The sequence below is a fragment of the Oncorhynchus masou genome, chromosome 29, assembly GCF_036934945.1.
Source record: "Oncorhynchus masou masou isolate Uvic2021 chromosome 29, UVic_Omas_1.1, whole genome shotgun sequence".
Lineage (NCBI taxonomy): Eukaryota > Metazoa > Chordata > Actinopteri > Salmoniformes > Salmonidae > Oncorhynchus > Oncorhynchus masou.
This window is the reverse complement of record NC_088240.1, coordinates 41,657,543-41,666,925: the sequence shown is the minus strand read 5'-3', so window position 1 is coordinate 41,666,925 and position 9,383 is coordinate 41,657,543.

Below are 9,383 nucleotides of genomic sequence, written 5' to 3'. Positions count from 1 at the left end.
TGTCACATACACATGGTTAGCAGATGTTAATGCGAGTGTAGCGAAATGCTTGTGCTTCGAGTTCCGACAATGCAGTAATAACCAACAAGTAATCTAACAATTCCAAAACTACTGTCTTATACACAGTGTAAGGGGATAAAGAATATGTACATAAAGATATATGAATGAGTGATGGTACAGAGCAGCATAGGCAAGATACAGTAGATGGTATCGAGTACAGTTGAGTCAGTGTGTTGGCAGCGGCCACTCAATGTTAGTGGTTGCTGTTTAACAGTCTGATGGCCTTGAGATAGAAGCTGTTTTTCAGTCTCTCGGTCCCAGCTTTGATGCACCTGTACTGACATCACCTTCTGGATGATAGCGGGGTGAACAGGCAGTGGCTCGGGTGGTTGTTGTCCTTGATGATCTTTATGGCCTTCCTGTTTCATCGGGTGGTGTAGGTGTCCTGGAGGGCAGGTAGTTTGCCCCCAGTGATGCGTTGTGCAGACCACACTACCCTCTGGAGAGCCTTACGGTTGTGGGCGGGGCAGTTGCCGTACCAGGCGGTGATACAGCCCACCAGGATGCTCTCGATTGTGCATCTATAGAAGTTTGTGAGTGCTTTTGGTGACAAGCCGAATTTCTTCAGCCTCCTGAGGTTGAAGAGGTGCTGCTGCGCCTTCTTCACGATGCTGTCTGTGTGATTGGACCAATTCAGTTTGTCTGTGATGTGTATGCCGAGGAACTTAAAACTTACTACGCTCTTCACTACTGTTCCATCGATGTGGATAGGGGGTGTTCCCTCTGCTGTTTCCTGAAGTCCACAATCATCTCCTTAGTTTTGTTGACGTTGAGTGTGAGGTTATTTTCCTGACACCACACTCCGAGGGCCCTCACCTCCTCCCTGTAGGCCGTCTCGTCGTTGTTGGTAATCAAGCCTACCACTGTTGTGTCGTCCGCAAACTTGGTGATTGAGTTGGAGGCGTGCGTGGCCACGCAGTCGTCGGGTGAACAGGGAGTACAGGAGAGGGCTCAGAACACACCCTTTTGGGGCCCCAGTGTAGAGGATCAGCGGGGTGGAGATGTTGTTGCCTACCCTCACCACCTGGGGGTGGCCCGTCAGGAAGTCCAGTACCCAGTTGCACAGGAAGGGTCTCGAGCTTGATGACAAGCTTGGAGGGTTATGGTGTTAAATGCCGAGCTGTAGTCGATGATCAGCATTCTCACATAGGTATTCCTCTTATCCAGATGGGTTAGGGCAGTGTGCAGTGTGGTTGAGATTGCATCGTGGACCTATTTGGGCAAATTGGAGTGGGTCTAGGGTGTCAGGTAGGGTGGATGATATGGTCCTTGACTAGTCTCTCAAAGCACTTCATGATGACGGAAGTGAGTGCTACGGGACGGTAGTCGTTTAGCTCAGTTACCTTAGCTTTCTTGGGAACAGGAACAATGGTGGCCCTCTTGAAGCATGTGGGAACAGCAGACTGATATAGGGATTGATTGAATATGTCCGTAAACACACCAGCCAGCTGGTCTGCGCATGCTCTGAGGGCGCGGCTGGGATGCCGTCTGGGCCTGCAGCCTTGCGAGGGTTAACACGTTTAAATGTTTTACTCACCTCGGCTGCAGTGAAGGAGAGTCCGCATGTTTTCGTTGCAGGCCGTGTCAGTGGCACTGTATTGTTCTCAAAGCGGGCAAAAAAGTTATTTAGTCTGCCTGGGAGCAAGACACCTCTCATCACCCCGAGAATACCATCCCCCACAGTGAAGCACGGGTGGCAGCATCATGCTGTGGGGATGTTTTTCCATCAGCAGGGACTGGGAAACTGGTCAGAATTGAAAGAATGATGGATGACGCTAAATACAGGGAAATTCCTGAGGGAAACATGTTTCAGTCTTCCAGAGATTTGACACTGGGATGGAGGTTCACCTTCCAGCAGGACAATGACCCTAAGCATACTGCTAAAGCAACACTCGAGTGGTTTAAGGGGAAACATTTACATGTCTTTGAATAGCCTCGTCAAAGCCCAGACCTCGTTAATGCCCAGACCTCAATCTAATTGGTAATCTGTGGTATGACTTAATTGCTGTACACCAGCGGAACCCATTCCAACTTGAAGGAGTTGTAGAGTTTTGCCTTGAAGAATGGGCAAAAGTCCCAGTGGCTAGATGTGCCAAGCTTATATTGCAGCTGTAATTGCTGTAAAAAGTGGTCTATTGACTTTGGGGGGGGGAATAGTTATGCACATTCAATTTTTTATTTTTTTGGTCTTGTTTGTTTCACAATAAAACAATTTCCATCTTCAAAGTGGTAAGCATGTTTAAATCAAATGATAAACCCACCAAAAATCTATTTTAATTCCAGGTTGTAAGGCAGCAAAATAGGAAATGCCAAGAGGGGTGAATACTTTCGCAAGCCACTGTATTATAATCTATCCTGATGCCTAGTCCATTTGCCCTGCCTTCATGTAATACCTACCTCAAATACCTCATAGCTCTGCACATTGATCTGGTACTGGTACTCCTTGTATCACTCCATTCTTGTGCATTTTATTCCTCGTGTTAGTATTTTTACCATTATTTAACTGCTTTGTTGGGAAGGGCTCGTTAAGCAAGCAAGTCTACACCTGTTGTATTCGGATGCCGGTGCCAAATAACATTTGATTAGATTTTTTTTTTTTGGGGGGGGGGGGGATCTGCTCAATTGACAAGACTGAACCTCACATGCGGAGTCTGTGGTGTAGCAGTGAACACTCCCCATATGCTTCTCCCCACCGGAGCCCTGGCTTCAATCCCCAGAACTTTCCTTCCTACCCTTTCTTCCACCTACCTGTCTCCACTTGGTGTGGTACAACTGTCTGAATAAAGTACACTTGACATGCTTGTTTAATAAGATAAAACATTTATTTTACCTTTAACTAGGCAAGTCAGCTAAGAACAAATTCTTATTTTCAATGACGGCCTAGGAACAACTGCCTGTTCAGGGGCAGAACGACAGATTTGTACCTTGTCAGCTCAGGGGTTTGAACTTGCTACCTTCCGGTTACTAGTTCAACGCTCTAACCACTAGGCTACCCTGCCACCCCACAAGAGTATTTTTCCCCTGACAGGTGATTCAGATACAGCAACAGTCCTGCTAACCAGGATATCATGACCAATGATGACCCTGGATGAACTTTCCTAAAGCTAATCAGTCACCCCACACCCCAAGTAGGACGTTTCTGAAGGTGCCTTCCTAATATAAGGACACCCTTTGTTGCTATAGTGGGTCTATTGTTCACATTTTTATGACTTTCTTTAATCATAAGTATTTAAACATGCATTCTGGAAGCGTACTGAAAGACTTTTCTATACAAGAATAATTAGGCTCATTCACAGCTCAGGGTTAAGGGAGAGTTTAGCCTGGGGCTAAGCATGTGTTCACACTTGCACATTCTAAAGTGGTCTAGCATCCCCCTTAGCCCAGGGTTAGCTGGACCTGTTCCGGTGCAGGGTTAGCACTGACTTTTCGGGGTTAACCCCAGAAACACAAAATAGCAAGTGTGAAACAAGGTCAAAAACAATGTCTTGAATGCTCACTGTCCAATCACAACAAGCTGCACTGTCACTTAATTAACATTTGCTCGTGATGTCTGTAATGTGCTCTATACGTTAGTTTGATAAGCAAATTCATACTATTTGTCAATGGAGTGGGTACTGGGAGCAGAGTCAGGTGCAGGAGAGCAGAGTTGTCAACAGGCGCACACTTTATTTAGGCAGGAAAAAAACCAACAGACGGACGCCACTGCGTCGAAACCTCCATCCAATATGCCAAAGTGCAAAAACTCGCAAACAGTCACAATAATAATAAAGTACAGCCAAATAAACATCCCTCCTGAATATACAACACGGAATAACCGCACACCAGAAATAGCGCGTCCACGTAACACGAAACCATCTCACACAAAGACACGAGGGGGGAACAGAGGAATAAATACGTGTAGTGTGATTGGGGAATGAAAACCAGGTGTGCAGGGAACAAGACAAAACGAATGGATGCTTGAAAATGGAGCGGCGACGGCTAGAAACCCAGTGACGTCGATCGCCGAACGCCGCCCGAACAAGGACAAGTCGTGATTTCATCCTTCCATCTGAGGACAAAAAACGAAATACTTTCATCCTTGCAAAAACATTGGTTGCTGTGCAGGCTGGCAAACGCGCAATTTTCATCTGTTTTCATAGCTTTTGTATTGACATTTTATTGGATATATCCATTATAATAATATTGCTTCATGATTCCGCCTTAATCGGAGAAGTTGTCTCGTTCGTGCACATAATTCTCTGATGTAGGGCGAAATTGAATTTCAAAAGTGAAACAATTGTTTCTGAGGTCAGACAGCGGCGGCAATGTTTATACAAACCATCAGGGTTGGAAATCAAATGCTAGGCTCGAAGCGAAAGGCAATGTGTTATTAACACATGTCTTATTACTTATGACATTGGTCACGTGTCAGAGATATAATCAAATCAAATTTGATTTGGTCACATACACGTGGTTAGCAGATGTTAATGCGAGTGTAGCGAAATGCTTGTTGGTCGTATGTTGTGTTTGTTCACGTTTGCCAAGGGCTTTGGAATAAAGTGTGAATCCTTAGCCCAGGGTTAACAAATGGTTGTGTGAACACAGGCTAAACTATTCCAGGTCTTGTCTAGTATGGGGCTAGGATAGCCTGGGGCTAAGAACAATGCAGTGTGAAAAGGCCTTGGGTAGCCAGGCAAAAAACTAAGTCCATGGTTAACAAATGTTTGTGTGTATACAGGCTAAGCTATCCCAGGGTCAGTCTTGTCTTGGGCTAAGAATATGCAGTGTGAAAAGGCTTGTTACGATTTTTAATAATGCCAATTTCATGAGGAATTGAATGAATTCTGATGAACTCCAGCTACTTAGTGTTATGTAAAGCAAAACATGTTTGTTTTTATGACTAATTGTCTACATCACCACTGTTTATGGTTGACATGCAGTGATAAGTCCCAGATTTGAACCTCTCTCCATAGGTGTCATGTTCTATTGATGCAACCCCATAATGCACCTCATCTCTCTTCACAGGAGACAAACTTTGCACAAAAGCACAGGCAGCAGGTAAAAACAAGCATGAGGGATCGCTCAACCTGACTACCTCCTACAAGCGGGCATTAAAAACTTCCCCTCCCCCAAGACTCCACAGACGAAGATCAGTAGTACCCCTGTAAAATCACTTCAGATAATGGTGTTGTGCATTCTAATATGAATACTGAGAATACCTTTATGTTCAGACATATTGGAACAAACAATGCAACTGAGATTTATGCACAAAACAATCCAAAATACGTACTATTGTAGGCTTAATCACATGACAACAGGATGATTGATGGGCTCACCTTCCTTTGATTCTATGTTTAGGTATGGCAATGCAAATATCAGGACTTGGACTGTGAAATTTTAAATTAAAATCGACAAATTTTCTTCAAAAGATGTTTTATGTTGCTAAATCAACCTGTTGGAAATGGGAACATAATAAACTGAGAGAAAATGAAATACTCTGTAAACCAGACTGCATTCCAAATCATTTTTCTTGTGGCAATCAAATGGGCCTACTATGCATTCAAGACAAATATCCATTGACCAACCATCTTGTGTAATGAATAAAATGTAGATTTTTTTATTGAAGACCCACCCATTTAAATGTGCTGAAACAAGTTGGCATTCCTTACAGATTTTTATTTATTTAACTGGGGAAGTCAGTTAAGCACAAATTCTTACGGCCTACACCTGCCAATTGTGTGCCGCCTTACGGAACTCCCAATCACAGACGGTTGTGATACAGCCTGGATTTGAACCAGGGTGTCTGTAGCAGCGCCTCTAGCACTGAAATACAGTGCCTTAGACCGCTGCACCATTCAGGAGCCCAACAGATGGGAGATAAAAATCATATTTGCTAACTTAAACCCTTTATTTTGGGTTTAAGGGGGTAACCCAAAAGTCAGATTCAACAACAAAGGGTGTATCTTATTTTCTATGCGGTAATAAAAAAGTGAAGGTGATATTTGAGCACTTCAACCATGATAAAAATGTTCTCTTTGCTCACTTGCTGTGGGCCATGGATGAGTTCTGACTGGAAAACAACCATTGTTGACTCAACCTCTCCAAGGCATGGCTCATTCTTCTCCTTATCTCCCCTGCAGTCTTACTTCATTTTAATACCCATTCATGACCAAAGAGTCCTCTTACTGCTCTTTACACTTCTGATTTGTATTCTAAATAGCTCATAGATCTTTTGTATTCTGATTGTTAAATGCTATCTGCAAGCTCCTGCTGCTTACACTGGGGTCTGCAAACTTTTTCCTATAACCTTTTGGAACATTGATCTCATTTAAACGGTCTTCACGAAAATGGTTTCAATGTCTCTTAAATGCACTCGAAACAATGTGAGCAACACTAATGTATTTCACAGTATTTTCTCTTGTTCCATGCATAGATTCGTGAATTATCTACTAAAACATGATAGTGAGCACAAAATGCAATGAATAGTTGGGTAAACATTTGTACTGAAGTCACAAAAGGTCTTTATAACAGTCTTATTTACCCTCTATTAGCCCTAGAAATTGTTTTTGAACTCAGCATTGGCCCCAAGAGTATTCAAAATCAATACATGTTAATCTATGAAGGTATACTTTTGTAATTAAATCTTTATTCATCATTGAGTGTGGAGTCAATCGTTTTTTGTTGTTGTTTTACTTAACATGTAGTAAGTCACTGCCTCTACATTTAATCCATCAGCACACACTTCAACCACAGGGACAGAAAAAAACTGTTTGCCAGTGGCTGGCTTTGATAAGAGGACTCCATCCAATTCTTTACAGTGGGCATTCTCTCTCTCTCTGGCCCCTCTCCTCGGGATCTGCAGGAAACAGAGCCCAAAAATGTGTTAGTTAAAAGAGTTGAGTTCCTAACATTACTGCTACCTCATCTCCTCTTATTCACATCAACTGCTGGTCTGTACTCTGTATCTGATGGAATTGGTGTGGTACATAAAAACAGTTACTTTACAACAAACATATACGTTGAACTGATAAAGTGGGTGGATTCATTCAATCGGTCAGTAATTTCAGATTTCCAAGAAGATAACTGCATGCTACAGGCTGCAGCTACTTGGTTACTGAGTAACCCTTTTTTTCACCTAAAGATCATAGTGACCTTCCCCATCATCACCCAACACTAGCTGGGGATTACTTCAACTGAAATAAGAGATGGTGAGAGTAGTATGGTTAGAAAAGGGCTAGAAAAATGAGTGCCACGATCTGTCTAAGCATGAGCACATAAGAGAGAGATATTTCAAATCCGTTGGGTCACTCAACACTTGGAAAGTGTAGACATAACAGTAGGCCTACTTAGAAAGTGACGACCTGTGGAAAAAAACGTATCAAACATATCGAATGCCAGAAAATGCCTATCAGCACTACCGAATCGATGTTATCCATGATGCTGTGGGCCGCTATGAGACCAGGCTGGATGAAAGAAAGGTGAAGCCTAGTCAGTTGCACAACTCAATGCATTCAACTGAAATGTCTTCCGCATTTAATCCAACCCCTCTGAATCAGAGAGGTGCGGGAGGCTAACTTAATCAACATCCATGTCATTGGTCGCCCGGGAACCAGTTGTTGTTGGGGTTAATTCCCTTGCTCAATGGCAGGACTGCATATTTGTCCACCTTCCCGGCTTGCAGATTCAAGCCTGTGACCTTTAGATTACTGGCCCAATAAACGTAACCGCTGGGCTACCTGTCGCGGAGGAGTATAGTTGATTTAGTGAGAAAAGTACATAAGTGCATCAGTGGCGACCCATCATTCTGTCCCACCTGTTTTGAGCCGCACTTGTTTAGCTACAAAAACAAATTAAAAAAATATTTGCCAGTAGATTGTCGGCTTGATTCACGATGACTGCTAGCTTGCTTGCTAAGATTTTGAAAGTATGGTGTCAGTCCAATCAAAGCTACTGTAGATATAACGGGATTTGACTCAATTTTATCTGTGGCCAATGCCCTTGAGCCTTCTTGGGTGGGCACTTCTAATGTAACTCCATGGCAGCAGCCAAGGGGCTTGAATTTTCGAGCTCTCCTCGTCGATTTTAGCCTGTTTTGCATGTTATTTTGGCATCAAAACAATGTAAAAAAAGTTTTATCATTGAGTTAATAAAGCTGCATACAAACATGGTCTCGTTTGGCTTTCTTCAGTAAGGCAGCTCCAAAATGCAAGTGTTTCAGCCAAGCTCAGTGCTTTCTGTGGTGGTGGGGCAGCCAGCGGAAAATATGGAGCATAGGGGTTGGTAATGTTCTCTAGTTGCGCTGTGATTGGCTCAGTGTTCTGTCACTCATGGGGACACTACATCACAGCAAAATCTACGGGGAGAGCTCGAAAATTCAAGCCCCATTTTGAACGGTCATCCAACTCAGAATTCCAAGTCAGGAACTCAGGGCTCTTTCTAGAGCTCTGACCTGAAGATCACTAACGCCATGATTCAACCTTGTTTTTTCTGAGTTCCCAGTTGTCTTGAGAGCACCACAAGTCCAGAGAATGCCAGACTTTGATGACAACATTTGATGACAAAATTTGCCCATCAAGGACCGCCGTGCAACTGTTCAAGTGAGCATAGCACAAGAAGATGAGTCCAACAAATGTATTGCATGCTGCTGCAGAAATGATGTAATATGCCATGTTTACTGTAGCTAAGAAAGTAATACTAAGTGTATGTTGCCTAGTAAGCTGTTAGTAGCCCATGTGCCTCACCCAAATAATGTGGTCCCTTTTCCCCTCATAATTTAGCATACTGTTCTGATTTGGTGGTGCACATGTAGCCTATAGGCTGTTTTAGAGAAATGTCATCATCAAATATTGTAAGTGCTTTCATTGTCTGCTTAAAGCCCCCTTTTATTTATGCTATGGTTCTGACTTGGTGTACAGGGAGAATACTGTAAGAAAGGCCCATGTTCTGAATTATGTAGCTGTACATTTCAAAAGTGCTGAACAAATAGTTATTTATATTGACTATGTCCGTCCTAGCTCGGTCATTAATGCCTTAATCTAAATTACGGATTGCCTCTTATCCACTCATCGTCCCCTTATGCCATAGTTTGTACATCTCAATTGTCAAGAGAAACCACATTCGTTTAAGCAAGTCAGCAATATCAGCTATGTTTTTTTAAATGGCAGTAAATGAGGTTGAATGTACTGTTTGCTGGTAGCAAGGTGTAGCAGTGGTAAGGTGTTGGGGCAGCTTTATGTACAGTTTGTGGCTACCGTTTGTCACCGTTATAGTCCAATTAATGTATTGTTTAGTATTGTGTTGTGGCTTTGCTGGCATTCATCTAAAAACATGTTTGGGAGTTTGCT